Here is a 24,125-nt window from a genome sequence, read left to right as displayed (position 1 = left end):
CGGAACTTAAACCACCTGAGCAAGGCTAGTGTAAACATTCAATATCTAGGCCAGAGCCTCCTGAAGGCCTGGAATCACAATGGGCAACGCTGGTGCCTGAGATGGTCCCATCGGCTCAAACACATATGAAATCTGCTCCTGAGCTAGAGCAACTGGTGGATCTGTATGTGCTGCTCTAGCTGTTGTACAAGCTGCACCTCGGCCTTTACTGTGGCCCTACATCTCGTTTACCTAGCTGGTGGTACTGGTGGTTGTCCGCCCAGTCGGGTAGCACGTATACTCACCATCTCTGAGAGAATAGAATAACAGAAGTTTAGTTTCTAGAATCAACAAATTCGTACGAGAAGAACACAAAAAAGTGCAGTTTTCCTAATGGTTAGGCAGCCTCTCCAAGATAAGTACATACATCTCTGTACCGATCCGCAAGACTCTACTAAACATGATCATGACTCGTGAGACCTATGTAACCTAGGCTCTCATACTAATTTATCACGACCCAAATCTCACATGTTGTGATGGCACATATCGCAATACTAGGCAAGACGACAACCACAATAAATCACGCATTCTTTAAATTTGAAAATATAATAAAATAAGCTTAACAGTAAAATCTCATAAATACTGATACGAAAATACCGCGACTCAATACAATATTCCCTCAAAATTTCGGTGTCACTGAGTACATGAGCATCTAAATAACAACATAGTCTTACTGCTAAATACACTATCTATGAAGATAGAACAATACAAGTAAATGAAAAAAGGAGATTCAAGGTCTGCGGATGCCAAGGCAGCTACCTCGATAGTCTCCGATAGATAAAGCTCCAAAAGCTAGCAGCCGCTGTAATCGGAAGTACCTGGATCTGCACACGAAGTGAAGAGTATAGTATGAGTACAACCGACCCAATGTACTCAATAAGTAACAAGACTAACCTTGGGCTGAAAGCAGTGACGAGCTCAACAGGTACAGTCCAAATACAGAATTTAACAGTACAGAAATGTAGACATGCTTTAAAGTTCAACAGTTAAGCTCAAAACAGATATAATATGCCAAGTGTGACTGAAATGAGAAATGATATATCTCTATATCTACATGTCATTTATGTATGCCAACTGTAATGCAACAAAATGATAAAACTCATATGCATACTCTCGGAGTATCAATTCACTCAGTCCTCCCATTTACTCAATCCTCATAGTCACTCATTCCTCACAGTCACTCAGTCCTCACGGTCACCCAATCCTCACAGTCACTCATTCCTCCCAATCACTCGGCACTCGTGCTTGGCACTCGCGCTTAATAGGTACTTACGCTCACTGCTTATAAATGAGACTCCGGAGGGGTGGATCCTACCCAAGAACTAAAATAATCTAATCATGGCATGAATCAATAAAGCATGTTGTGGCGTGCAGACCAATCCCATAAATATTCTTACAATCAGGCCCTCGGCCTTACTCAGTCGCCAATCTCTCCAGTCTCTCGGGCTCACGAATATCATGACAATCAACCCAAACAATGATATTATGATGTATCAATATATGGAAACAGAGACTGAGATATGATATGCAAATGATAGATGTGACTGAGTACATAATTGCAAATTAAGCAAGAAATACAACAGCAACACAACCTCTGGAGAATATATGGATAATAACAAGATTATTTGACTATACAGTTCCGCGGAATCGACCGAGTCACAGTTCCTACGGTGCACACCCACACGCATGTCGCCTAGCATGTGCGCCACCTCAATACTAACCACATAACTCGTAATCCAGGGATTCATACCCTCGAAACCAAGTTTAGAAGTGTTACTTACCTCAAACTGTGCAAATCTCTACTCCAACAAGTCATTGCCTCGTGAATCGGCCTCCAAACAACTCGAATCTAGCGACAAATAACTCTATATAATCAACACAAACGATAGGAATCAATTCCATATGATAAAGCTAAGTTCTTAAGTAAAAGTCAAAATCTCGACTCAAAAAGTCAACCCCGGGCCCACATCTCGAAATCTAAAAAATTAACAAAATCCGAGCACCCATTCAACTACTAGTCCAACCATACCAAAATTACTCAAATCCAATCACAACTTGACCATCAAATCCTCAAATTAAAGCCAATGAAGTTTCTACAATTTCTCCTCAATTTGTTTCCACCCAAAATACTAAGTAAGTGATGGAAACAATGTTATATTCGTGTATATTATCCAAATCCGAGTTAGAATCGCTTACCCCCAATCAATTCCTTGAAAATGCCTCCAAGAATCACCTCAATCCGAGCTCCCATAGTCTAATTATGAAATTTCACTCTAACCCTCGTTTTGATATTTTATATTCTGCCCAGATGTCCTCCTTCGCGATCGCAGAAAATTCCTCGCAATCGCAAAGCACAAAAATTAAGCTGCCAAAATTAACTCTACGCGAACGCATACAACCCACGCGAATGCGACGACCAAACATCCCTGACCTATGTGATCGCGGACAGCCTCACACGATCGCAACGAATAACGCGTGGAACCCTAGCTTCTTCCTTTCCTCTACGTGAACGCGACTTAACCCATGCATTCACGATGCACTGATAGCCAAAGCTCCGCGATCATAGTCCTCATTTCGCGATTGAATAGCACAAAATCCCAGCTGCCCAAAATAAGCCTACGTGATCGTAGACCTTCCCACGCGATCGCGTATATGGAAACAAGACCTACAACATCAGCAATCTTCTAAGTCCAAATTCCACTTCGTTAACCATCTGAAACCCACCCGGAACCTCAACCAAACATACCAACAAGTCCTAAAACATCATAAGAACTTAGTCGAGGCCTCAAATCATATCAAACAACATCAAAAACATGAATCGCACCCCAATTCAAGCCTAATGAAACTAATGAATTTCTAACTTCTACAATCGACGTTGAAACCTATCAAATCAACTCTGATTGACCTCAAATTTTGCACACAAGTCATAAATGACACAATTGACCTATTCTAACTTCCGTAACCAAAATCCAAGCCTGGTAACCACAAAGTCAACTCTTGGTCAAACTTCTCAACTCTCCAAACTTCTAAGTTCCAACTTTCGTCATTTCAAGCCAAAATCACCTACGGACCTCCAAATCAATGTTTGGACACACTCCTAAGTCCAAAATACCATACGGAGCTATCGGAACCATCAAAACTCTGTTCTGGAGCCGTTTACACATAAGTTAATATCCAGTCAACTCTTTCAACTTATGCTTCCAACCTTGGGACTAAGTGTCCCAATTCATTCAAAAATTTAAACACAGAATAAGCAGCAAATATGAAAACGGGACTACAACACTCAAAACGGCCGATTGGGTCATTACAACATTGGTCACATATATTCCACCCGAGACAGATATCGGTATTTGACAAGTTCATGTTTATCTTTCAATTGAAGAACATCTTTTACATATTTATCTATTTTGTTTCTACTTGCCATGCCTCATACCTGTCTATTTTCTTATGTATATTTGATTATTGGACCACTAATAAGTGTCTATGTTGACACGTCGCTACTACTTCTTCAAGGTTAGACTAAATAGTTACTAGTATGTGTTGATTTACGTACTCATACTATACTTTTGCACAAATAGTGTAGGTATTGAGACAGTTCCATCGGGTGGTCATATAGGCGTGTAGGCGCATCTACTTAGGAGAATTTGTAGTGAGCTACTTACTATGCCATAATCCGCAGCACACGAAGTCCCCTTCTTATTTATTTATTGTATTCCATCTACTTTCTATTTCGGACAGTTCTTGTAGTAGTATTATATGTCCCAGTAGATGTTCATGCACTCGTGACATCGCATTTTGGGGATTTTAGATGATTGTTCATGGTTGTATTTCTGTTATGATATTCAATTTATATTATGATCATGTTCAAACCTTGAAGAGGTGTCAGTATTTTTTACAATGAAAATGAAATGATTCCGCTTATTTATTTCGTTACTTGTTTTAAAATATGTTATGAAATATCAATCATCATGTTGATTCATCATTGGCTTTCATGACGACAACGTTGCATGCCATCACGTCCTATGGTGGGAATTGGGTCATGACAACTTGGTATCAGAGCACTAAATTCACATAGGTCTCACAAGTCATGAGCATACCTAGTAGAGTCTTGCGGATCAGTGTAGAGACATTTGTACTTATCTTCAAGAGGCTATAGTGCATTAGGAAACTCCTCTTTCTTCATTTCTTTATCGTTTGACTTTATGTCGGCTGGAAGCCTATATTTCCAGTTCCTTCCTACTCATTCATACGTGATGTCAAGCACTCGATATCAGTTGGGCATCGACGAGTCATGGTGATGCAATAGATGTGGTGCAGGATGTTTTTTCCCTATGTTATGAGGGAGTACTACTATGGTTACCTTGTGGAGTGGTGTTCAATCATTTCATCCTAGTGTTAGTGTTACCCACGGGCTATACATAGTGTCTTGTGATGCTTCATGCATTGATCTTTGCACGGTGTTGATGAAGAATGATAGGGTGTTTATATATTTGGAGATTCATGAGGAGGACTATTTGGTTAATGATTTAGAGTTTGTAATTTGTTCCGGCGGAGTAGAGGCATTTGGTCTATGGATGTTCAGGCTTTGGCCAATAGATTTGCGAGATTGGGTATTTTTGAGCTTAATAAAGTTCTTGCTTGTGTGATGCACAATCGTCCTTTTTTTAGCGTACTAAGGTTCATCAGTGTGATGGTCTCCACTTGCTTGTCCTTAGGGACACGATGTTGCGAGGCATATCCAACAATGTCTTTTCTCATCCTCCACAACCAATAATGCTGCCTCAAATTATGATCCATCTCCGTAGTAACCGGATGAATAGAATACTACATGCATTGAGCCTTCTCAAAGATCATTTCCCTCAACCATCAACACTGGAAATACAAATTCGACCATGAAGTCGCAACACACCGTCATCACTAAGGACCTGCTAAGAAAAACCAAATTGTTTGTCAATTCGAGCTTTGTACAGAAAGTTAGGGCTATTACACTAGAGGCTGTCAGGAGAGAGTTGAGTAAGTTTATTCTAACCGTCTGCTGCTTAGAACCAAATTCCAACATCCAAAATGCCTTATGAGATCCAATTCTCGCATATACACATTGTACAATCTCAAAAAGCTGCATCAAGCTATAACCATATTCCCAAGATTTAACAACACGATGTACCACATAACTCATGTACTCGTAGTGATATCTACAGACCATGATAACTGCTCATTACCAAATCTGGTGCTGGCAACATACCTCATATCAAATAAAACATTGTCCCAAACCTTTGCAATACTGCTAATGATGGAAGAAACATATAGAAACTCATAACCACTCACCAAATCCACAAGTCGTAGAGTTCTCTCACGGGACAAGAACCATTGCCAAATTTTAGGCTGAGTAATGTCATTCTCCTCCAAACATACCTTATCCTAAATTCGACTACACTAATTTCGGGTCCAATAACCTCATCTCATCTAGTACAAGCTTCTCGGTCGACATGCCATACCAAATGCCAACTAGAGCCACATACGACGCAATCCGCACCCAATAAGCAACAACTCGAATATAACCAAAGATAGAAGGAGAACCAAATAAGAGAACCATCTAACAAGCTCAGCAAATACAACCACCAAGGCAAAAATACTATGATCCCATCCCACAAGAGAGAAACAAAACTCACGAATTAAGCACAAAGGTTCATATCCTGACATAACTCTGTTATGGTGCATAACCCGATCTAATACCTGATCCACGTGGAATCCATTGAGCCATGATGCTCACAATCAACAAGCACATGTGTATCAATAGTAAGCACGCGAAGCGCATGACCATAACCATGGAGGAATAGATAGCACAATATACTACAGAGAAGAAAAACACGATTATGGTACAATAAGAAACACCCCAAGAGTCATCTCGCTCAAATCTCGCCACAAGGCCTAAACAAAACCACATCATGCATGTAAATAGTCAATCAGTCTCGCAACCCATCGTAGCATATGAGGGCAACACATGAAACAAATTAAGGCATGAATAACATCTATTTCATCTGATAACACAACCACAGTAAATGATGCAGAAGAGTGAGCAAATCTGATCCGATGTAGAATATACATTCTCATTAGGCCTACTAATGGGCCCCCATATCAATTTCAATCATCCCGAAATAGGTGAATAACCTTCCAAAAGTCCATAGTAACATATCCCTAACACATATCATTAACTGTCTAACTCTTAACATATCTTCACAGTCCACAATCAAGAAATAGTCTGCCTCTGAGAACATCCAGTCTCTAAACCTCAAGGATACATAAACCTCCATATCTGATCCTAACTCCTCCACTCAAATGATTGACACATTGTTCATACACAATTACCTTACAGGAAATACTCCCTTTAATATTTCGCGCCACGGAGCCAAAACTTGAACATCAACAGTCAAAAACAGTAAAATTGTCCATGTTGTCTAGAGCTCACGACCTTCCCTTCGAAACTGAACCGTAACTTTGTACTTGCAAATCTCAATCCCACGCAGTGTACCGCATCTATCATGATATCACATGAAAACACGAGAATCTCATTATCAACTCTAAATCACAAGTAGGATAGACACCCCATTAACCAGAAACCTTTCACTTAACTCAATCCTGGAGAACATCGCAACAGGCAACAACCTTCCATACCAGTAGAAGATATCACGCTCGAGTTGTAGTCAAATCCATTATGAACTCTTCGGAACACGTTTTCACATAACCAAACCATCAAACTGAATTCCTTTAAATCAACCAAGTCACGCAAATTTCCAAACCCAAAAGTATTGCCACATAACACATGTAAAGCCCCACTACACCAAAGGAACCGATTATTTCTATTACTATTATGGTCCAAACCACTACCAAGCTGACCCATTTCTTCGAATTCTTCTTAACTTTCCTCCAAGATAACACTTCTCTTTTCCAGTACACTACTGTCCTCAATCAAAGCTCACCCCAAGAGACCCTAACATGAAACCACGTCATCTTAAGGCCCATAAGCCACTGTATTCCCTCTTAATACCCAATAGTACCGCAAACCGAGATACCCACTCTAAAGAGACCTTCTATGAATCTGAAGTTATTTATTTCCTCTCCCTAATACTGATATAGAATCAATGATGATATAGAAATACCGCAAGTCTCGACACTATCCAATGCACGTCTCAGAACTTAGCCATACACAAATTCGAGAACCCCTAAACACCACATATGAATTCTGAACCCATTAGAACCTTCTCGAGAGTCATTCACCTTGCTCTAATATCCTATCCATAGTCAATGCGCACCGAGCGACTTGTGTCCCACCAGCACATGAATATCCAAAAAGAAGCAACCAAGCGATTCCTTTTCCTTGCGTGCTACATCGTCAACAAATATCAAACCTGAATCATTCCAAGATCTTCATATAACTATACGTATAGTACATTATGCATCTAGCAATTTCCTTGCCCGCATCATCATCGAAGTCAGCCCTTCAAGTCATAGCTGATCCACGAGCATGCCTCAGTCCAAAACTATTATAACACTTGATCTTACAGTCTGATCGTTGATAGTAGACTCCCCCACTTGGCTCGAAGCCACATAACATAACATCCGATAACCCACAATACTCTTCCTTCATAACTTCCATGATCTCGTACTATTATTCAGCTGAATTCTTCATAAGCTCATGTAGCACTAGTCATAAAACATTCCAAATCATCTGTCTCGTGCATACTCATATTCATGATAGTCGTGCCAAGTTACTCAAGTGATCCAGACTCTAATTGCAGCTCATACATCCCACTAGATAGAAAGTAAACTCTTCACAAAAATATCACAAGAGTTACTCAACCTCAGACCCTATCGCAAGAGATAACCTGCCTACTTAGCCTCCAAACCGACATCTCACTATGACCCAACCATGGTCACAACAACTACGTAATTAGCCTTACCGAGTCTACACTCATCAATAAGCTATAAGAATCCACACTATTCAACAAATGAACAACCAAAAGATCTAACCACGCACTCGCAACTCAAGACGATACAACTCATCAAGACAAAAATCAAGTAATCCATAGTCCTTTGCATCCCAAACAAATCCTTCCCATGATATCCAACCATATAGGTGTACTACTTAGTCACATAATACTTATCACATGGCTATCTCGCAACTCGCTGAGCCATCAATCCCACTCCTGGGACACTACTGGACATATAAGTTCAAACCCACATGCTCATATAACTGAATCTGCCAAACCCTAGTTATGGCCTAAACTTGGCCTCAAGTCCTCCAAATCGCATTGTGACATATTCAGCACCTTATCCACGACATCACAAGTTGTCGGTGCATAGATGATACTGCGTACTTAACTTCAAATATGAGTGAATGGAAGAAAATCAAAGATATAAGCTTCAAGCTGAATCAATGTCTCATGATAAGAAAAGAAAGAAGGTGAAGTTTCGTAGATGACTCGTAGCCTCCCGAAAATAGGTATGGACATCACCATACCGATCTGCAAGACTTTATTAGATATTTGCTCATGACTCGTAGAACCTATGAACTTAGAGCTCTGATACCAACTTGTCACAACCCAAAATCCACCTAGTCGTGATGACACCTAACCCCAACATGCTAGGTAGGCCAAATATAGAATAATGTAACTCAAATGAAAGATCATTATTAACAAGAAATAAAAATAGCTGAATTCCATAGAACATCCCTAGGATTGGTAGTACAAGTCATGAGTCACTAAGATTTAGATTTATAAAGCTGATACGAAATAAATACATTATCTGTTTGGAATATACATGAACAGAAGTACGTATCCTGAACTACCAAGAACAAGTGGTAGCTATATTTAAAAAGTAGGTACATTTTTAATGCCAGCCTCTGTCATCCACAACAGCTCAGCTCCAAGATCTACATGGAAGGTGCAGAAGTATAGTATGAGTTTAACCGACCCCATATACTCAGTAAGTATCCTAACTAACTTCGGTAAAGTAGTGACGAGGTCTCAGGTAAAGAATACACACTATATATAACTTGTACAACTCAAAAATATATATGTGTACCCAACAATAGTATCGAAATCTAAACATGAAACACAGTAGCACATAGAGAGGATGTGTGTATCTCTCTTAATAGTTCAGCAAATAAAGAAAATATGCATTTGATATCAGATGATACACCAAAAATTGCATATAGAGAAGATATACACATGTACTATTCCAGTTAAACAACTCAGCATATGGAGAAGATACGTGTCTAGCATCATTAGATCCTCAAGCTTGCAAATAAAGAAGATATGCATAAAATATCACGTAATCCATTAGCAGTTGCTTATAGAGAAAATATGCTTGGAATATTAGGTAATCCATCAATAGTTGCATATAGAGAAGATATACATGATTAAGCAAGTCAAGTTACACGGATCCACATATAGAGAAGATATGTACAGTGATTCATCCCATTAAACAAAGCATCATATAGAGAAAATATTCATAAAAGACATGTATACATTCAATAGCTAGCATATAGAGAAGATATGCAGTAAAATCATGTATACATCCAAGGAGTTTGCAAATAGAGAAAAGATGCAAAGTCCAACCAATGATCAATTTTCCATAATCCGCATCAACTAGAAACCCGTCGGTTTCTCACAACCTGCGTGTACACCATCAAAAGAGAAACATGAGAGTGTGCCCCTAGGGGTATGGATACTTATCCACACACTGCATGAACAACTCACGTGCCATAACCGCACAAAAGAACTCACGTGCAATAATCATAACAACAGCACGGACAACTCACGTGCCATAATAACTCAACCTGTACGGATAAGCCAGACAATAGCAAATGTTATGCTCAAACAGGGAATCAACTCCTTCACATGATCTCTAACATGATTGATGGAGCTCATATAGTCATACAAATATATATATCATGGTAGCAAAAGGCACAGTATCCAAATCAAGGCATAGAATAGCTTACAGACTTCTCCGAACATGAATCATGCATAGAACCCATACATACTCATCACCTTGCGTATACGTCGCATCTCACACATGTCAAATAGACAAACAAGGTAATTTCCTAAGGGTTATTCTGTTAATAAGATTAGGCAAGATATTTACCTCATTCGGACTAGCTTTCAACCTTAAATCGGGTACAAATCTCTATCTAGCCCTCCAATCGTGCAAATCCAAGTCAATCATCAATCAAGAAAATCAAATAATGCTATAGAAAGTGATCCCGATCCATAAAATTTTGATCTTTGAAGAATTCCCAAAGATTCAACAAAGTCAATCCAGGTCTGCATGCCTGAAATTCGAAAACAATACCAAATTTTGGTGACTCATAATCTACCGACTCCAAATATATAATTAGTTTCCAAATCCAACTTCAATTTCATGTTCAAAATCCCAAAATTTATTCTCTTAAGTTCAAGTCAAAACCCCATAATTTTCACTCTTCAAATCTTTGATTTAGGTGTAGTAATCCAGGGAAAACAAAATATATAATCAAAACAAAGATAAAATTACTTACTCTCATGATTTGGGTGTTTATCTCCTCCATAATTGGCTTACTTGTGCTCCAAGAACTCAAAAAGTGAAGAAAATGAACTCAAAATCCCAAAATTGGATATTTTAAAACTGCGGCCAAGAAGTCTCGCGTTCGTGATGAACAAACCTGAATAAACCTACTCAACTCTCTCCTAACAACCTTTAGTTTAATAGCCATAACTTTCTGTACAAAGCTCCGAATGACAAACGTTTGATTTACTGAAAACTAGACACAAAAGGCTACAATGTTCGTTTCTGGATCATCTCCATGGGTTGCGAGATATAAGCTCCCAAGATCATCCCAGTGACAACAGAAATTTCTTTTGCGCGATCGCGAACAAGGCCTTTGTGATTGCGATTTGCAAAATCCAAACTGCAATTTACTCTTCGCGAACGCAGCCCAGAGCTCCGTGATCGTGATTCATACACCTGTAGCCAAAAACCAGTAACTGAAAAGGGCTTAGAAATGGTCCAAAACCACCCTAAAACTCACTCGAGCCCCTCAGAACCCCGTCCAATCATACCAACAAGTCCAAATACATCGTCCAAACTTATCCAATGGCTCGGAACAACAAAATTAACATCAAAATCAAGAATCGAAGACCAAAATCATTCTCTTAACTTACAAACCTTTAAACTTTGTTGAATGCATCCGAACCATACTTAAACGTCCTGGGTTAGAACCAAACTATGCGCACAAGTTCCAATCAACTAAACAAAACTATACAAGGTATCAAAGCCACAATAGGAGTTTGATAGCATCAAAGTCAACTCTCGGTCAAACTTATAAACTCTCCAATTTTTCAAATTGCTAACTTTCAACAAATAGAGCTAAAACCTTCTAGGAACATCCAAATTCAAATCCAAAAATATACCCAAGTGTAACGACCCGACTTGTTATTTTAAGAATTTAAGCCTCGTCTGGCGGTATAAGTCCCTAAGAAGCTTCTTATTATGTGTATTGACTTGCGTGCGTGGTTAAATTCAGTTACCGGATGATTTGGAATGATTTGGGACCTTGATCCCCAAAACGGAAGCTTAAGTCTTAGGATTTTTACCATAGTCGAAACTGTGTGAAGATGACTCCGGAATGAAATTTTGATGATGTCAATAGCTCCGTATGGTGATTTTGGACTTAGGAGCGTGTTCGGAAAATTATTTGGAGATCCGTAGTGGAATAAGGCTTGAAATGCCGAAAGTTAAATTTTTGGGAAGTTTAACCAGGGGTTGACTTTTTGATATCGAGGTCGGAATTCGATTCTAGAAATTGGAATAGCTTCATTATGTCATTTATGACTTGTGTGCAAAATTTGAAGTCATTCCGGATTGATTTGATGTATTTCGGAACAAGATATAGAATTTGAAAGTTCAAAGTTCATTAGGCTTGAATTGAGGTGTGATTCGTGGTTTTAGCGTTGTTTTATGTGATTCGAGGCTTCGACTAAGTTCGTATGATGTTTTAAGACTTGTTGGTATATTTGGTTGAGGTTCCGAGAGGCTCGGGTGAGTTTCGGGATGGTTCCGGACCATTTCTAGGCCATTTTTAATTGTTGCTTTTTGCCTACAGAGGTGTGCATTGCGATCGCGAATCTTTTGTCGCGTTCGCGAAGAGCAAACAGCAGTTTGGGGCCTTGTGAATCGCGATCGCGGAAGCTTTTTCGCGATCGCGTAGAACAAATCTTTGTTGCACTGACCCGATTTTGGAAGCTTATATCTTGCAATCTATAAGAAATTTGGAGATGATCCAAAAATAAAAGTTCTATCCCTTGATGTCTAGTTTTAAGAAAAGTAAACCATTTGTCATTTGGAGTTGTGTACAAAAGGTTATGGTGGATAAACTATAGGCTATCTAGGAAGAGTTTGGAAATCTTTGTTGCATAGGGCTGACTTTGGAAGCTTATATCTTGAAATCTATAAGGAATTGGGAGATGAGCAACATATGTAAGTTATAGCCTTGGTGTCTAGTTTTCAGAAAGTTAAACCATTTGCAATTTGGAGTTTTTTACAAAACGTTATGACCATTATACTAGAGGTTGTCTGGAAGAGTTGGGGGAGTTTGTTCTTCGCGATCGGGATTGGTTTTCCGCGATCACGAAGAGCAATTTTGGGGCTGAAAATTTTTGTGCTTCGCGATCGCGAAGAGTAAATACCTGGGCAGTGGCTATATTTCGAAGTTTCAGCGATTGTTGACATATTTGGAGCTATGGAGCTCGGATTGAAGCTATGTTTTAGGCGATTCTCACCATATGGATTAGGATAAGTGTTTTATATCCTAAAGTGTTTATATTTTATGAATCTATGAGTATATTCATCGTTTAATTCGGATTTTAATGGAAGAAATCAAGAGTTTTGTAAAATCTTCCAAAAATGAAAATTTAAGATTTGGAGGTCGAGTTGTTATTGGAATTCAATAAAATTGGTAGGGTTGAACTCGTATCGGAATGGGTGTTCGGATTTCATGAAAAATTTGTCGGGTTTCGAGGGACGGGTCCCGCGTTGACTTTTGTTGACTTTTTAGAATAAATTTTTAAGTCGACGTATTATTATCCGAAATTGTTTCCGACGAATTTTAACGGAGTTATACAATTAATTTAGATAGACTTGAGTTTTTCGGAAGTCAATTCAAGCAAGAAGGCTATTTTGGAATATCGGCCTAACTTCAAAAAGGTAAGTGTCTTGCTTAACCTCGAGTGGGGGAATTACCCTTTAGGCATTGAGTCTTATGTGCCATTTGTGAAATGTGAAAAGCCGTGTACGCAAGGTGACGAGAACGTACTCGGGCTTATACGCGCAAAATATTCATTGAATTAAAGCCTTAGGCATTATTGTATAGTAAATTGGGAAATTATGGACAATTATTAAATCATATGTTTGCCATGCCTAAATCCTTATTGTTGAATTTGTTTTTATATGATAATTTGATGTGATTATTACTTGAAATATTTATGAAACTTCGTGAGTATTGTTGGTTTAATATTTCTTGAAAATTAATTCCAATATGAATTTTCTTATGCAAATAATTAATTTAAGCGAGATTAAGAATAAGTGTTAATATAATTATCTAAATTTGCATTAATGAAGGTTTTGCTTTATGCTGAGTAATTTCTATCTCTATTGATTGTTTTTTGGTGTTATATATATTGTGTGGAGCCTTGGGCTATTTGTTGTGAAATTAATTGAATTTGTTATATCTTTGGAATTTGGTTGTGGCCATTGGGCAAATTGTGATATGAATTGAAATTATTATGTTACTGTTAATTTTCTGTGTAAATTATTGTGTTGTGTGAGTTATTATTTTGGGGAGATAAGGGTGGCATTTCACCGTTGATATTATGTGAGTATAAGGGTGGCATTTCACTGTTGTTGTATTTGTTGGAATATTGTTTGGGCGGAGCGATAAGAGTGGCTATAGCAGCGATAAGGGTGGCTATTGATATTGTCTGGGCGGAGTGATAACGGTGGCTATAGTAGTGATAAGGGTGGCAATAGGAGCGATAAGGGTGGCTATTGTTAGGGACGAGATGTGATGATGTGGGGTTGTGGTGTTGATGATTTTTATGTGATGTTGTGATTTTTCTTGTGTTTATTTTTATGAATTGTGCAATTGGTCTTGTTGATAGTAAATTGATAACAATTTATTTTATGTTGAAATTGAGAGCATGTAGCTATTGCCAGGCAGATTATAAATGAAATGTGGGCACGAGGTGCCGTGAGTAAATAATGAGGATATTTGGCACGTGAATTATCCGTGCAGTTATGATTTGAAATAGGGGCACGAGGCGCTGTGATGAAATGATAATGATAATTGGCACGTGAATTGTCCGTGCAACTGTGATATGAAATGAGGGCACGAAATGCCAGGGAGATATGATGATTTAATTATGGGCACGAGGTGCCGTAAAAATATCAAAATGGGATGAGACCCGTGTTTAAAAAAAATATGAAAATGGGCTGAGTCCCGTATTTTTATGATTATGAAATGAGGTATCACATGGTGACTTTTTAATTGAAAGAATTATATTTAAAATATTTATTTGGAAGGATTTTTACTTAGAAAGTATTATATGAAAGAATTGTATTTGAAATATATTTATTTGAAGAAATTATATTTGAAAAGATTTATTGAAAGAATTATATTTGAAAAATAATTATTTGAGAAAATTATATTTAAAAGAGAGTTATCTGGAAGAATTATATGTGAAAGACATTTATTTGAAGGACTTGATTTAATTAGGTGTAATTGTGTTTATTAATTATTGAGTGATATTAATGGTACTTGTTGTTTGTTGTGCATATAACTGGTTGTTTTATCCTGCCCTTATTATTATTTGTTTCCTATAATTTTGTATATTATATTGCACAGGTTATTAGACTAGTGAGTGTCTTGACTGTACCTCGTCTCTACTCCATTGAGGTTAGTCTTGTCACTTACTGGGTACCGACCGTGGTGTACTCATACTACACTTCTGTACATTTTTGTGCAGAGCCAGGTATTGGAGATATCGGACTTGAGCAGAGTTAAAGCGGGATCGTAAGGATTCAAGGTAGAGTTGTTTGGTCGTCGCAGTCCCTTGGAATCTTTTCATTTCATTGTACTGTTAATTTATAATCAAACAGTATTGTATATTCGGTCCTCGTGATCATTCCATATATTCAGTTAGAGTTCGTGACTCAGTACTACCAGTCTTGGGAGGTTGTATATCGTAATTATTTCCGTTGTTAGTATTGATTACTTTATAAGAAAAAATGGCTTCAAAATGTAATTGAAATCAACTAACCTAGGCTTAGAGACTACGTGCCATCACAACGCATGTGGTGGAATTTTGGTTCGTGATAAGTTGGTATCAGAGCTCTAGGTTCATAGGTTCTACGAGTCAAGAACGAGTCTAGTAAAGTCTTGCAGATTGGTACGGAGACGTCTGTACTTATCTTCGAGAGGCTACAGAACTGTTAGAAAATTTCCATTTCTTTCATTCCTGTCGTGCGGAATTTGTTGAATTTGGAATTTGAACCTTTGTATCTCCATTCTCACACAGATGGTTCGGACACGTGCTACTGGGTTAGCTGAGCAGGCATCCGCACATACTGCTAGGGCTGCAAGAGGCCGGGACCGAGGTAGAGGCCGAGGTAGAGGTCTAGGAAGGGCACGTGTTGTGACTAGAGCACCTGTCAGAACAACAGTTGAGGAGCCACTAGTAGCTCCAGTTGGGGGACAGGTACCAGAAGCACCTGTTGTTACCCCCGGACTTCAGGAGACTTTAGCACAGTTCCTGAGTATGTTTGGTACATTAACTCAGGCGGGATTGATCTCTATTGCACCAAACATTCTACAGATTGGGGGAGTAGCTCAGACTCCTATCTCAATTCCAGAGCAGCAGGTTCACGTTGGTCAGGTTCCGGGTGTAGCACCGGTACAACCTGTTATTCCGGTTCGACCTGAGGTCAGGCCCGAGGTATCAGAATAAGAACAAAAGAGACATGAAAGGTTTAGGAGGAATAGTCCACCTACTTTCAGTGGCACATCTACAGAGGATGCCCAAGAATTTCTAGAAAATTATCACCGTATTCTCCACACCATGGGTATTATGGAGGTGAGCAGAGTTGCCTTTACTACATTTCAACTGTCAGGCACAGTGTATCAGTGGTGGAAATGCTATGAAGAAGGTAGACCAGCCGATGCCACACCACCAACTTGGGCTCAATTTTTGAAAATGTTCTTGAAAGAGTTTGTCCCCTAGACTCTTAGAGATGCGTGGCGCACAAAGTTTGAATGGTTGCGTTAGGGCACTATGACAGTGTCAGAATATGCTATCAGGTTCAATGAGTTAGCCCGTCATGCACCTATCTTAGTTCCTATAATCAGAGAACGGGTTCGCAGATTCATTGAGGGTGTTTTAGGCGAGGAAAGGGAGTCTAAGGAGGCCAAAAGGTCTCGAAGATCTGGAGGGTTCAGTGGATTTTTCTCTTCAGCTAGAACCCATTATAGCGGAGGCTCGAGCAGCCGGTCAGCTCAGTCCACACATCAGATTATTCGGGGTGCTCCAGTTTATAGTGCACTACCGACACGAGATTCTTACAATGGTTATTCCAGTTATTCAGCACAGACTCAGTACGAGCAGTCGTGACCTCAGAGGGGTTGTTATGAGTGTTCTAGGCATATCATGAGAGATTGTCCCAGACTTGAGATGGGTGGATTTCATTAGAACACTCTAGCTACAAGCTTTATTCCAGTTGATACTCCACGTGCACAGCCAGCTAGAGGTGGAGGACAGGCGGGTAGTGGGCGCCTAAGAGGTGGAGGCCCGACCCGTTGATTTAATCATTATGATTTGGCTGAGGCCAATACACCAGATGGTGTTGTTACAGGTACGATCCTGATTATTTTATTATAAAAGGATATTTTCCTTAATTTGATTCGGTTCTGAATATTGAGGTGAGTCCTCCTATTATGCTCCACTTATGGGTGAGCTTCGTAAATTTGTGACCCACTTATATGTTTATCCTTGTGTGGAGATTTAAAGATGTGAGCCCGTGTATGTCATTTAATTTTTGGTACACCATTGAGGGCTATAAGCCCAAAAGTAATTTTTATTATTCGTTGGGTTTAATGTATTTTGAAATAATTGATTTTAATTTTTATGAATTATATGCCCTACCGGTATGAGGGTTCATTATATGTTGTGAAAATTGATTATGAAATATATTGAAAAGAAGAAAGAAAGGAAATTGAAAATTTCAGTTGGCACAATGTGCAACATACTTGTGATTCGGAGTTGAGGATGAGATTCTCATATTTTTACGTGATGTGAAATATTTAAACCGGGCTGCAAGCGGCGGTGGAAGTTATGTAAGGACGAGGTCCTTATGGTGAAATATTTATGAGTTTAAAAATTTTTCCTTTGTGAAATTAATTTGTACAATAATATTAATAGGGAGTCATGCATGTTAGGCTTATTTGATAACTCTTGTATATTTTTATGTTCATATACAGCCATTTTCGTGTTGTAAACATTGAGTTTTAACCTATGAGATGAGTGCCCAGGTGGCGTTAAATATGACTCATTAATCCGAGTAAGCAATCATGAAGTCTTCATGTCTCACATTTAGTTGTAAGTGTTTTGATAATTCGAAATGAGGTGGTGGTTAATATGAGATTAATTGATGATGCTGGAATTAATTATGAACAACTTTTAAGACCAGAGATGTGGTGATGAGCATACATATGATGTACTTCATGTCCTGATATCATTATGATAATACAGTGGTTGTAATGCTGAGATTGTGTTATTGATATATACATTGTGGATGTGTTGTTAGGAGTTATTTTGGTATTACTCTGGCAGGTGGTTAGGCCCAATTACAGGGGAGACTCTGCCAAAATTTTTGAAAAATTTGGGAGTTAGAAAAAAGTTTGGGAGATTGAGACGTGCAAAGAAGAGACAAAATCATGTTATGTGTTTGAGGGCGAATGATCCTAAGCGGGGAAGAATGTAACACCCCGAAATTTTTTTGAAGTACTTCAACACTATCAAGAAAGTTGATGTGTGCGTAGGCACGAGTTTCTACAGCCAGTTGAGACTAATACCGTGCGTTGATGAAAAATCGGACTTTCTGAAAATGTTTGGAGTGCAAGAAATTGGTCTTAAGGTTCACAAATATGGATAAAAGAAATAATATCAAATGAGATGGCATTTCCGGACTTACCTCCAATGCAGTAATGTGGGACCAACCGTGAGTATATGTGTAAAAGTATAAATCATCAATTCGGTAACCTCAGAATAGTTATTAGCACGTTTGAGGACGAACATTTATTTAAGAATTTAATCCCCGTCTGGCGGCATAAGGCCCTAAGCAGCTTCTTATTATGTGTATTGACTTGCGTGCGTGTTTGAATTCAGTTATCGGATGATTTGGAATGATTTGGGACACTTGGTCCCCAAAACGGAAGCTTAAGTCTTAGGATTTTTACCGTAGTCGAAACTATGTGAAGACGACTCCGGAATGGAATTTCGATGATATCAATAGCTCTGTATGGTGATTTTGGACTTAGGAGCGTGTCCAGAAAATTATTTGAAGGTCCGTAGTGGAATTAGGCTTGAAATGCCAAAAGTTAAATTTTTACGAAGTTTGACCGGGGGGTTGACTTTTTGATATCGAGGTCGGAATTCGATTCTGGAAATTGGAATAGCTTCGTTATGTCATTTATGACTTGTGTGCAAAATTTGAAGTCATTCCGGATTGATTTGATGTATTTCGGCATAAGATATAGAATTTGAAAGTTCAAAGTTCATTAGGCTTGAATTGAGGTGTGATTCGTGGTTTTAGCGTTGTTTGTTGTGATTCGAGGCTTCGACTAAGTTCGTATAATATTTTAGGACTTGTTGGTATATTTGGTTGAGGTCCCGAGGGGCTCGGGTGAGTTTCGGGATGGTTTCGGACCATTTCTAGGCCATTTTTAATTGCTGCTTTCTGCCTACAGAGGTGTGCATCGTGATCGCGAACTTTTGGTCGCGTTCGCGAAGAGCAAACAGCAGTTTGGGGCCTTGTGAATCGCGATCGCGGAAGCTCTTTCGCGATCGCGTAGAACAAATCTCTGTTGCACTAACCCGACTTTGGAAGCTTATATCTCGCAATCTATAAGGAATTTGGAGATGATCCAAAAAAGAAAGTTGTATTCCTTGATGTCTAGTTTTAAAGTAAACCATTTGTCATTTGGAGTTGTATACAAAAAGTTATGGTAGATACACTATAGGCATTTTGGGAAGAGTTTGGAAATCTTTGTTGCACAGGGCTGACTAAGGAAGCTTATATCTAGAAATCTATAAGGAATTGGAAGATGAGCAACAAATGAAAGTTATAGCCCTTGGTGTCGAGTTTTCACAAAGTTAAACCATTTGCAATTTAGAGGTTTGTACAAAATATTATGACCATTATACTAGAGGTTGTCTGGAAGAGTTGGGGGAGTTTGTTCTTCGCGATCGCGAAGAACAATTTTGGGGCTGAAAACTTTTGTGCTTTGCGATCGCAAAGCATTTTACGCGATCACGAAGAGTAAATACCTGGGCAGTAGCTATATTTCGAAGTTTCAGCCATTATTGTCATATTTGGAGCTTTGGAGCTCGGATTGAAGCGATCTTAGAGACGATTTTTACCATATGGATTAGGGTAACTGCTTTATATCCTAAAGTGTTTATATTTCATGAGTCTATGATTATATTCATTGTTTAATTCGGATTTTAATGGAAGAAATCAAATTTTTTGTAAAATCTTCCAAAAACGAAAATTTAAGATTTGGAGGTCGAGTTGTTATTGGAATTCAATAAAATTGGTATGGTTGAACTCGTATCGGAATAACTTTTAAACCAAACTCAATTTGGAGGTTTGTACAAAAGGTTATGACCATTATACGAGAGGCTGTCTGAAAGAGTTGGGGGAGTTTGTTCTTCGCGATCACGATTGGTTTTCCGCGATCGCGAAGCACAATTTTGGGGCTGAAAACTTTTGTGCTTCACGATCGCGAAGAGTAAATACCTGGGCAGCAGCTATATTTCGAAGTTTCAGCCATTGTTGACATATTTGGAGCTATGGAGCTCGGATTGAAGTGATCTTTGAGACGATTTTCACCATATGGATTAGGGTAAGTGTTTTATATCCTAAAGTATTTATATTTCATGAATCTATGATTATATTCATTGTTTAATTCGGATTTTAATGGAAGAAGTCAAGATTTTTGTAAAATCTTCTAAAAACGAAAATTTAAGATTTGGAGGTTGAGTGGTTATTGGAATTCAATAAAATTGGTATGGTTGAACTCGTATCGGAATGGGTGTTCGGAATTCATGAAAATTTTGTCGGGTTCCGAGGGGCGAGTCCCGCGTTGACTTTTTGGAATAAATTTTTAAGTCGACGTATTATTATCCGGAATTGTTTCCGGCAAATTTTAATGGAGTTATACAATTAATTTGGATAGATTTGAGCTGTCCGAAGGTCAATTCAAGCAAGAATGCTATTTTGGAATATCGACCTAACTTCAAAAAGGTAAGTGCCTTGCTTAACCTCGAGTGGGGGAATTACCCCTTAGGCATTGAGTTTATGTGCCATTTGTGAAATGTAAAAAGCCATGTACGCGAGGTGACGAGTACGTACTCGGGCTTATACGTGCAAACTATTCATTGAATTAAAGTCTTAGGCATTATTGTGTAGTAAATTAGAAAATTGTGAAAAATTATTAAATCATATGTTTGTCATGCCTAAATCCTTATTGTTGAATTTGTTTTTATATGATAATTTGATGTGATTGTTACTTGAAATATTTATGAAATTGTATTGTTGGTTTAATATTTCTTGGAAATTAATTCCAATATGAATTTTCTTATGCAAATAATTAATTTAAGCGAGATTAAGAATAAGTATTAATATAATTATCTAAATTTGCATTAATGAAGGCTTTGCTTTATGCTGAGTAATTTCTATCTCTATTGATTGTTTTAGGGTGTTATATATATTGTGTGGAGCCTTGGGCTATTTGTTGTGAATTAATTGATTTTGTTATATCTTTGGAATTTGGTTGTGGCCATTGGGCAAATTGTGATATGAATTGATTTTATTATGTTGCTGTGTTAATTTTCCGTGTAAATTGTTGTGTTGTGTGAGTTATTATTTTGGGAAGATAAGGGTGGCATTTCACCGTTGATATTATGTGGGTATAAGGGTGGTATTTCACTGTTGTTGTGTTTGTTGGAATATTGTTTGGGCGGAGCGATAAAGGTGGCTATAAGAGCGATAAGGGTGGAAATAGAAGCGATAAGGGTGGCTATTGATATTGTCTGGACGGAGCGATATGGGTGGCTATAGGAGTGATAAGGGTGGCAATATTAGCGATAAGGGTGGCTATTGTAAGGGACGATATGTGATGATGTGGGGTTGTGGTGTTGATGATTTTATGTGATGTTGTGATTTTTCTTATGTTTATTTTTATGTCTTGTGCAATTGGTCTTGTTGATAGTAAATTGATAACAATCTGCTTTATGTTAAAATTGAGAGCCTGTGGCTATTGCCAGGCGGATTATAAAATGAAATGTAGGCACGAGGTGTCGTGAGTTAATAATGAGGATATTTGGCATGTGAATTGTCCGTGCAGTTGTGATATGAAATGTGGGCACGAGGCGCTGTGATGAAATGATAATGATAATTGGCACGTGAATTGTCCGTGCAGCTGTGATATGAAATGAGGGCACGAGGTGCCGGGGAAATATAAAAATGGGTTGAGACCCGTGTTTAAGAAAAATATGAAAATGGGCTGAGACCCGTATTTTTATGATTATGAAATGAGGTGTCACATGGTGACTTTTTAATTGAAAGAATTATATTCAAAATATTTATTTGGAAGGATTTTTACTTAGAAAATATTATATGAAAGAATTGTATTTGAAAGATATTTATTTGAGGAAATTATATTTAAAAATATTTATTGAAAGAATTATATTTAAAAAATAATTATTTGAGAAAATTATATTTAAAAGAGAGTTGCCTGGAAGAATTATATGTGAAAGACATTTATTTGAAGGACTTGATTTAATTGGGTGTAATTGTGTTTATTAATTGTTGAGTGATATTAATGGTACTTGTTGTCTGTTGTGCATATAACTGGTTGTTTTATCCTGCCCTTATTATTATTGGTTTCCTATTATATTGCACAGGTTATTAGACTAGTGAATGTCTTGACTGTACCTCGTCTCTATTCCATTGAGGTTAGTCTTGATACTTATTGGATACCGACCGTGGTGTACTCATACTACACTTCTGCACATTTTTGTGCAGAGCCAGGTATTGGAGATATCGGACTTGAGCAGAGTTAAAGCGGGATCGTAAGGATTCAAGGTAGAGCTGTTTGGTCGTCGTAGTCCCTTGGAGACTTTTGATTTTATTGTACTGTTAATTTTTAATCAAATAGTATTGTATATTCGGTCCTTGTGATCATTCCATGTATTCAGTTAGAGTTCGTGACTCAGTACTACCAGTCTTGGGAGGTTGTATATCGTAATTATTTCCGCTGTTAGTTTTGATTACTTAAAAAATGGCTTCAAAATGTAATTGAAATCGGCTTACCTAGTCTTAGAGACTAGGTGCCATCACGACGCCTGTGGTGGGATTTTGGGTCGTGACACCAAGTCCAAAATCACCATACAAACCTATTAAAATCATCAAATTCCGATTCTAATGTTGTTTACTCAAAAGTCAAACCTTGGTCAACTCTTCCAATTTAAAGTTTTCAAATTGAGAATCACTCTATTAAATAAATTGCGAACCACTCGAAAATTAAAGTCAACCATGCACGCAAGTCATAATACCTCATATGAAGCTGCTCAAAATCTCAAACCACCGAATAGAATGCTAACGCTCAAAACAACCGATCGGGTCGTTACACAGGCTTTGAAGGCTCAACATTTACTTTACTAGGGGAAGCTTCAGAAGTATCTATATTTTGTTTCCAAGTGGCGGGCTTTGAAGGCTCTGCAATTCCTATTTTTGCTGAAGATTTATGCTTCTTAGCAATTGATTTCTTTATCATGTTACCTACATGCAAATATGTTATGTCACATTTAATAATTTGAAACTTATAATCGGAATAAGAAAAATAAGCCTCAATTCCAGCAAACAGCTATGACCATACGACAAATCGACCATATGTTTATTAATAAATGTTAGGTCACCTGACCGACGAAAATTTAAAATACAGAGCCCAAAGACAGTCGAACAAGGAAATATAATCACCCACGTCGTATAAGATATGATTATATACAATCAAATTGAAATTGTAAATGAACATGTACGAATCCCTCTACAAACCCCAAATCACAGTTGTAAGAAACGAAAAAATAGAAATTTAGGATTTATCAAGTATTGGCAAGTTTTGGGTAAATATACAGTACTTGCTGGGTCAATATAGACGATTCAACCTAAAATCGAAGCTTGATTCTTGTCGGAGGCTGCTGGAAACCACCGTGGTCGAGTGGGTGAATGAGAGAGAAGAGAGAGAGAGAGAATAAAGAGAAATTGGGAGGGGGGGGGGGGGGGAATAAAGGAAATAAAAGTTTTTCAATGTTTAATAGTTGGCCTACAAGTTTTAAAACTGTTAAAAAGATCCCAACCACCTTAACCCACTCTTTAGCCATTTTTCAAGCCATAAAAAATTGAGAAAAAAAACAGGAGTTCATATGGCTAATTCAAGTTTGGTGGAGGTCTTTACTACAATTATTCTCGTGAGACTTCACAACTTTCCTATCATAGTAGGAAAAGAATATGACAAACTCTAACTCCTTGTATAACAAAAATCGCAACTTTCTTTTTCTTTTTTACTATTCTATTATAATGATAGGACCAAAAGATATTTTTTTATCTCATAATTTCTTTTCCATAAGTGACAACATAATTAGAAATTAATTGTAATAACTTTGAAAAAATCTAAATTAATCACCAAGTGTAAGATGAACAATTTAACAAATGTAGTCCTC

The sequence above is a fragment of the Nicotiana tomentosiformis genome, chromosome 2 (assembly GCF_000390325.3).
Source record: "Nicotiana tomentosiformis chromosome 2, ASM39032v3, whole genome shotgun sequence".
In the NCBI taxonomy this organism is placed as follows: Eukaryota; Viridiplantae; Streptophyta; class Magnoliopsida; order Solanales; family Solanaceae; genus Nicotiana; species Nicotiana tomentosiformis.
The sequence above is the reverse complement of the archived record's forward strand: the minus strand, read 5'-3'. Positions refer to the sequence as shown.